Here is a 7,804-nt window from a genome sequence, read left to right as displayed (position 1 = left end):
TGTTAACGTGCTGCGTTGGCGTTGAGAACACTCAAGAAGTGTCTTAAACAGACATCTCATGCAACATCTCAGAACGATTTCCAACACTGTGATGTGTCTGACGCAGACCGCAGTCAGAAAAAGGCCTTAGAACCAAAAAACATTTCCCACTAGGTTAATCTGAGGCAGCGGGAGTGACATCCCATCTGGCGGTTTCGCAAAGGCACCCAGATTGCATCGGTCTAGCACGCTGTATTATGAACGAAGCTCGTGGAAGGAATCACCCTTTGGGAAATAAAGTGGCTCCCATCAACATACTTCTTCACTTTCAGTGTGTGATCATGCCGGCTCACACAATTAGCCTTACAGAATGGCCCTTTTCTTATTATACCGTATGAGTGTTTCTGCACACCACAGCATCCTCTCCATTCTGGGAGGTTTTGCTTACCGAGTTACATAACTTTAGATAAGTGAACACATTTATTTCCATGCCTTCCGCGGCAGTGCACACCTCCTCTCCACTTTATAAAGACAAACTGAGGAGTCCATGAAATAACACCAAATTTGAGATTGCTATGAAATTAGAAAGCATTGAGTAGCCCTCTGTAAATGAAACCAAGCTTCATTTGTGCTGCCAGCAATGCTTTTAAACTGGGTTTGAATAATAATTCAAAGAACTAAATTAACTTTTGTTTGTCCTTCAGGGAAGAGCAATCTCAGAAACGTTGTTTTTTTTAAATTAATAATTTCAGTGTTCTGTGTTCATTTCAAAGCAGACTCGATTCTGGCTCATTTAAACTGCAAGGACCAGAGGCCAGTTGTTCTTTTAGAGGGGCCAGTTAAATTAACACAGGAACATGTGTGAGGAAATGAAGTCAGATAGATCCTCTAAAAATATATCAGAGGTGGGACATGTAGCCTGCAAGTAACCTTTTACAAGCAAATATATTTCTATTTGAAGCACCTTTGAATGGTTAGTGGAATACACACTAAACATATCACCATGGGGTTCAAAAGACTTCTCTTTTTAATTTACACACTATATCAAATGCATCCATTAAGAACTTTTTAAGTATAATTTTGAGATGTAGGGCTATTTTGTGTATTTATGTGTTTATTTTACTACTTTGTCTATTTTCGTCTGTAGATTTCTCCTAAATTCACTAAAAGTTAGCATTAGATAATGCCTCATTAGCCTATTTAAACATATCAAATTCAGAAAACCTTAATACAAAAAAGTAATTGTCTGGAGAATTTTACGAGCGACATACTTGTTTTTTAGTCTAATAATCTGTAGTATCTTGCAAAATGCATGGAATATTACAAAATACATCCTTAGGTTGTCTTCTCAAAATGAGTTTTTTCACCAAACTAAACTTCCCAGTTTAATTACCTTTTTTACGTTTCCGCAGAGGGGTTGGTTCATATATCATTCATAGCCTGATTCATGGAACATTTCATTGCTAAAATTATGGTAAAAGTTGATTTTTTATGGCTGTTCACAGTACGCCCGGAGAGCAGTTAGGGGTTTAATGTCTTGCTCGGGGACACTTCGGCACAGGACTTGTTGCAGCCAACGATCGAACCGTCAACATTTGTGCTCTCAGAACAGATGTGAGTATATGCAGCATGCATACTACCGCTGTTGTCCAAGATCGGAGCCTGATTGCAAATAGTAATCTGTGTTGTCCGCAGTAACAAGTCTGATAGCAGCTGTGTGAAAGGATTTATTCCAAAAAGAACAAAACTGACACACAAAATAGCTTCACTTAGGTAGCATAGTTCTTGTAAGGTGTGCTGTATACTCTGTGGACTTCTCAAAGAGAATATAGTGCACACTCGTTACAACGGCTTTGGAAAAACAAAGACTGCAGCTGAGACGTCTTTTCTCATTTTCACCCTAATAACTCACACTGCAGAGTCCAAAGAGTCCCAGTAATAACACAAACTACTAAAAGTCTCTCCAGATCATCCACTTGAGCGCCACATTTAAAAAAACAAAACAAACACTTGGATTAGACCCACAATGGCAGAGAAACAAACACATGCAAATACTCAGACACACAGACGAGTGGGGGCATGCATACACAGACACAAACAGCATCAACTGGCATAAAAAGTCAAAGCTTGAACTGAACTTTGGAAAGTATTTCTTGGGGTGAAAGCTGGCAGAAGCGGGTGAATATTCACTCTCCACCCACAGAGACCAGTCTCATTATAGAGTGTCTTGCTATATCCACAGACACAGTGTCCTTTGAATTTTAATTCCCTTGGACATGTGTTTTTCTTTTCATTTTATGAACTGAACAACCTCAGGCTGGTTTCTCTTCATCACCATTTTGTGTTTTTAGGGACTGTGTAAACACTCAACACTGAAAATTCTTTCTCATACATTTCAGCTGATTTTCTCTTTAAAAAAATCTATGTACAATGACATCATCACTATTCAAAGTTGTGTTCTTACTCACAGTGTGGCCAGGTGAAAATTCAGGGTACAACAAAGTGATGCGAGACACAGAGGCAGCATCAATGGTACAAAGCTGTATGTTTATCTACCGTGCAACAGCACGGGATTTGGAGCGTCTCCGGTTGAGCTCGGCCCACTACAAGGACCTGCTCTCGTAAACATCGTTGAGAAGATATGGTATTTTTTCCATTCATCCTTTCCAATGCATGGACAGTGATAACACGCTGGGTTCGTCATGGCTCAACAAGCAGAGCTTGCAGTGCGACGTAGGCAGATATGTGCAAAGATACCAGTGACAACAGTTAATTTAGTTTAGCATATTAATTGCACCACAACCCTGCCTCAGCCCCCAGAGAGGTCATTAACAGTCTTTGAACATGGAGGTTGTTTTAAACTGTGCAGTGAACTGGTGGGTTTAACCACTGCTGTATGAAGGCTGTGATCACGGAGAGAGGTCAAAGGCTTTCCTCCACGAGGCATGTGTTCAACACGCCCTTCTAGTGTTTTGGTGCACAATGACTCAGAGGAGTGGGTCATGTCTTGCAGCAGGAGGGCATTGACAGACTGGATTCGACTCCTCTCATGCTCTCCCAAATGAGCTGGGAGTCAAATGGCCACAATGAGCAGGGCTTATCACTTGTGCTTATCACCAGGGCTCAGCATGCGGTTGCAGAGCTGCACTTTCCAACAGCTCCGAGCTGTCATTAAGTCACCTTGAGGCCTGCACCGCTGTGCATGAGGAGATTTATTCTGCAGCTGTCATTTGATTGAGCACATTGAGTAACTCACACCAAACCCTGCATTCATGCCAAGCTTCTCCGGCTGACTCATGAGAACATTTTGCCCTTCCATACTATGGGGAGTCATGCTATTGCACAGCTGGTATTGTTTTTTTAAAATATTTCACACAATATCACTGTGACCTTTTTTTTGTGTTTACTGTAGCCAAAGGTATTGTTATGTTGTGTCTCGTCAAGTCTATTGTTTTGTAGACTCTTCAGAGGCTCCAAGGTGCATTTTGTGTTCCACCCCTATCCTGTTGCCTCTCTGCAGTGGATTTCTCCGGGTCGTACCCTTGCTCTGAGCCACTCCTCCGTGATCTGATATTCTTGTTCTTTAGAGTTCAGAGCCAGCTAAAGGAGAAGAAGAGCCTTTTTCGTTCTGCACAAAGGCTTACTTGGAGAAATTACATTCATTTGAATAAGGTCGTCTGGACTCAACGGGTAAAGGATTTCCTCTAAAGGGTTTTCAACATGCCAGAGGCAACAACAAGAATGACCCATTCAGTTGAAATGATTGGCTTGGTTTGCACCCATTTCAGCAGCTTCAGAACGAGCGAAAAACCAATAATAATCACAAGTTACATCTCGGCCCACTGTACATCTGATTAGTCATCGTGAAACTGGCTTCTTATCTGCAGCCTGTACTTACAATGAGGTAACAGGCACCCTAAGGCTCAGAATCACCAGAGAAATCCCACATAAAATCAACATCTTTTTTTATATCCGCACACAACCCATGGCTAAATTCAGTTGTGTGGGATTGGGCTGAAATGCTGTTGGGTCTCGAAATATACAGGCTCCCACATCCGTTCCGCTCATTGATGCAAGCTTTGGGTCCATGCAACCCTGATGAAATGTCCCTCATCTGCGCTCTGTTTTCATGCTTTTAGTCACCTTTATCCTTTGTTTGAACAACACATACTCATGTAATGTCATGTAGGCAGAGGAGAAAAGTATCTTGTTTATCCCTTGATCTGAAATGCGCTCTTCAAGCTGGTCGTCATTATTGTGACGTATAATTCCCTCTGTACCACCGTGCAATTTGGAGCTCAAAGCTATTATGTAATAACAATGTCAAAAGTATGGATGAATCCATACAAGACTCTGTTTGTGACCAATTTAAGTTGGCAGCAACATACGTAAGTGTCTATAGTGTTTGTGGTTGCAAACACAGATGTGGTTTTAGATAATGGAAATTGAATGGACATATTTTAGGGTTTATATAACAATTATTAGTGGGGAGAGTGGGATTTTGTGCCTAAACATAACCACGCAACAATTTAACAATGCTAAAATCAGTACAAGCGGACATTGTATTTGAAGATGGAATATTTTTTTTCAGTCAGGAAGATGGTCCAAAAATGCAGCCCTCTCCCCCAATTATTTCCTGTCTTTTGGGCAGCAACTTAACCTTTTTTTATCGTCATATACAATCACAGACAGCACAATGTAATGAAATTCGACCTCTGCACATAGCCCATCATAAGCATTAGGAGCAGTCTGGTGCTGTTAAGAGCCCAGGGGTTCAGAGTCTCGCTCAAGATGAGTATCGAACTGCCGACCTTGAGGTTAAAGGATGACCCTTCCCCCCCCCTGAGCCACGGCCACCTATGTGGGCTACTTTTCACCAACTGTCTTCGGGTGAAGAAGGAAAAGGGTTTGAAGAGTTCTGCTCAATTTAACATACATAATATATAATCTCAGATGCATTGTGTGACAACATAAGACAATATAGAAATATTCTTCCCCTGCAAGAAATATGCTTTTTTTCCCATCAATTATCTGATTAAAACAGTCAGGATAAGAGCATTCCTTTCTCCTCCCACCGCTTAATGCAGTGTAGTTCAGATGAGGTGCTGTGGGAGAATTCATTAACTTAACATGCTTAAGTCAACATTGAGATGCTGGACTTAGCACTAACGTGTTACAGATCTTTGAGTACGTGATCTGAAAGCACAGGGTGGAGAAATGAGATGGAGTGCTGCATGTGGAAGCTTAGAGGGAGCTTAGATCGAAAGCCTCACGCTGGTGAAAAGGTCATGTCTGGAATTTAACAGGTAAACAGCCGCGATATTTAACTCAGTTATGAGGCACATGTCTAGTAGACACTTGTGATTGGACAGCTTTCATTTTCAGAGCCAACATTTTGGATATATATGCAGTTTTAAATCTATATATATATATATATATATCTTTGTGAAAAGGAAAAGTTGTTTTGATTGCTGATTTAAGTGTTGCTGTTTTTTTAGTCTCTGGCCCTTTAATGCAGAAACTGACAGAAATAGACAAGATCTGAAAAAAGATATAAATCACTGATTGAATTTCAAGTTCAAACAGCAAATGCCTGGCTATTTTAACAAGTGTTCAATCCATTCGATCCATTGAGTAATGAGTTGCATCCTGAATGATGAAAGGGTTGTAGTATTCATGTGACTCATACTATACTGAGACTCTTAAATCAAACAGAGTTGCAGATGGTTGGAGTGGATCGCAGGCTGACAAACAGTCCCCGGCTGAAACTGCACTCAACTGAACAAAGCAGTGCATTGTTAGAGAGGAGGATCACTCAACCTTATTGTAATTTGCAGTTTTTTGGGAAAATATTGAGTGTTGAGAGCTCTGAACTTCATGCTAATTTTCATTGTGGTCATAATTGTTTTCACATTTTGAAATCACAAACTGGCCTATTATGTAAGGATACAACAATTTATCTATCGCTCATTCTTTACAAAGCTAATGTCACTGAAGTGTGAAATCAGGCTCTGCTGACTGAGTGTGTGGAGTCATACTACGTTCGGGCAGTCACACTGAATTCTTTTTTTGTTGTATTTGCTGACGAGTAGCCTTTAAAACCAGAACTTATGCAAAAATCGTATCCGTCATCCAAGGAGACTGCCCTCACCTCAATGCACTTTTAGGACAACTGACGTTTGTGGAAATAATGTCTTTCCTGTCTCGGAAACAAAGGTGAAAACAGCTTGATGCTATTTTGATGTCACAAAACCACTTAAGGAAGAGGGTGAGGTGTGTGGCTCGGTGTGTCTGACTCTGACACCAGAAGCCATGGCTGAGCACCACAATGGAGAGAAGCTATCCTTTAACTTCATTGTGTTTTCATTTGCATTTGTTTATGAATATGTAGTTGTGTATGATCTATAATATATATATATATATGTACTGTATTTGGTTTGTCATATCAATCAAATCAAAGTCTCCCATGGTCAATATTGAGTCTTTTAACAATAGCCAATCAGGGAACTTGGAGTCGAGCCGCTACTCCTTCGCGTCGAAAGGAGTCAGCTGAGGTGGTTCGGGCATCTAATTAGGATGCCTCCTGGAGGCCTCCCACTGGAGGTTTTCCGGGCACGTCCAACTGGGAGGAGACCCCGGGGAAGACCCAGAACACGCTGGAGGGATTATATCTCTCAGCTGGCCTGGGAACGCCTCGGGATCCCCCAGTATAACCAGGAAAATGTTGCAGTCGAGAGGGAAGTCTGGATCAGCCTGCTTGGCCTGCTGCCACCGCGACCCGACCCCGGATAAGCGGAGGAAAATGGATGGATGGATGGAATCAGCTTGCACTTAACTAAACCATTACCGTGGAGGTTAAGGACCTGGGTTATTTTAAAACGCAGTGACGAAGACTTGTAGTCTGTTGTCAAGGTAGAGTATGAGGGCTTGTTGCATCAAAGCCAAAGCCACTCTTTTTGTCTGATTTTACATCTCAATGTCACATTGAACAGTCAGCTTTCCAGCCTTTAGCTTTAGAAAATAGTGCATACAAGAAGGTCAATATGAGAGCATTCTGACTTTGTCCAAAGCTTTTTGCACTCTCTGCACATGGAAACTGTGGTTCGGACTGGACATTATGACAAATATTCAGCCAACTAAGAGGGCTCTGAACACCTTCACGGGTGTTTTTAAATTATTCTGGCTGATTAGACATCTTCCTGAACCTCCTGTTAGCTTTGTTGAACCTGTTAAGGCGGGACAAATTACACCGCTGTCATTCTTATTGGTAGATGGAGATTTGTGACCTAATGAATTCCCATCAAAGCTCCAGCCCTCCTTTAACAAGAGCAGAGGTCTAATCAGCCAGAATAACTGAAAACACCTGCATGTGTGGATGTTCAGCACCTTTAGGGAAATATTGTGGTTCGGTTAATACATGACTTTAATTACAGGTTTGTGGTGGGATACAAACGCTGGTCTCAAGCATGAAATGACTGTGCTACACCTCCATCTACCAGCCTGGCATCCACACCTCTATTTCCTACCTCTCCAAATAAATGGCACACTTTGTATTGGCACTGATGGCACAGCACCACAGGCACCATTTGTGCTCATATCCTGGGTAAATGGTAGCCTATTATTGCACATTTTGAGTGTTTGCAAGTGTGTGTGTGTGTACTTTTTTTTAATACAGTCCTTATGATTTAGCATAATGAAATTTAGGAATTTTAGAGGTTGGCTATACCTTTATGCTGGATGTTAATCGACCAATTTCTTTATAGACTTTTAGTTAGGTGATAACTGAATAAAACTGACTTATTGCACCTTTTTTTTGTACTTTGCA

The sequence above is a fragment of the Pholis gunnellus genome (assembly GCF_910591455.1).
Source record: "Pholis gunnellus genome assembly, chromosome: 14".
NCBI lineage: Eukaryota > Metazoa > Chordata > Actinopteri > Perciformes > Pholidae > Pholis > Pholis gunnellus.
The sequence above is the reverse complement of the archived record's forward strand: the minus strand, read 5'-3'. Positions refer to the sequence as shown.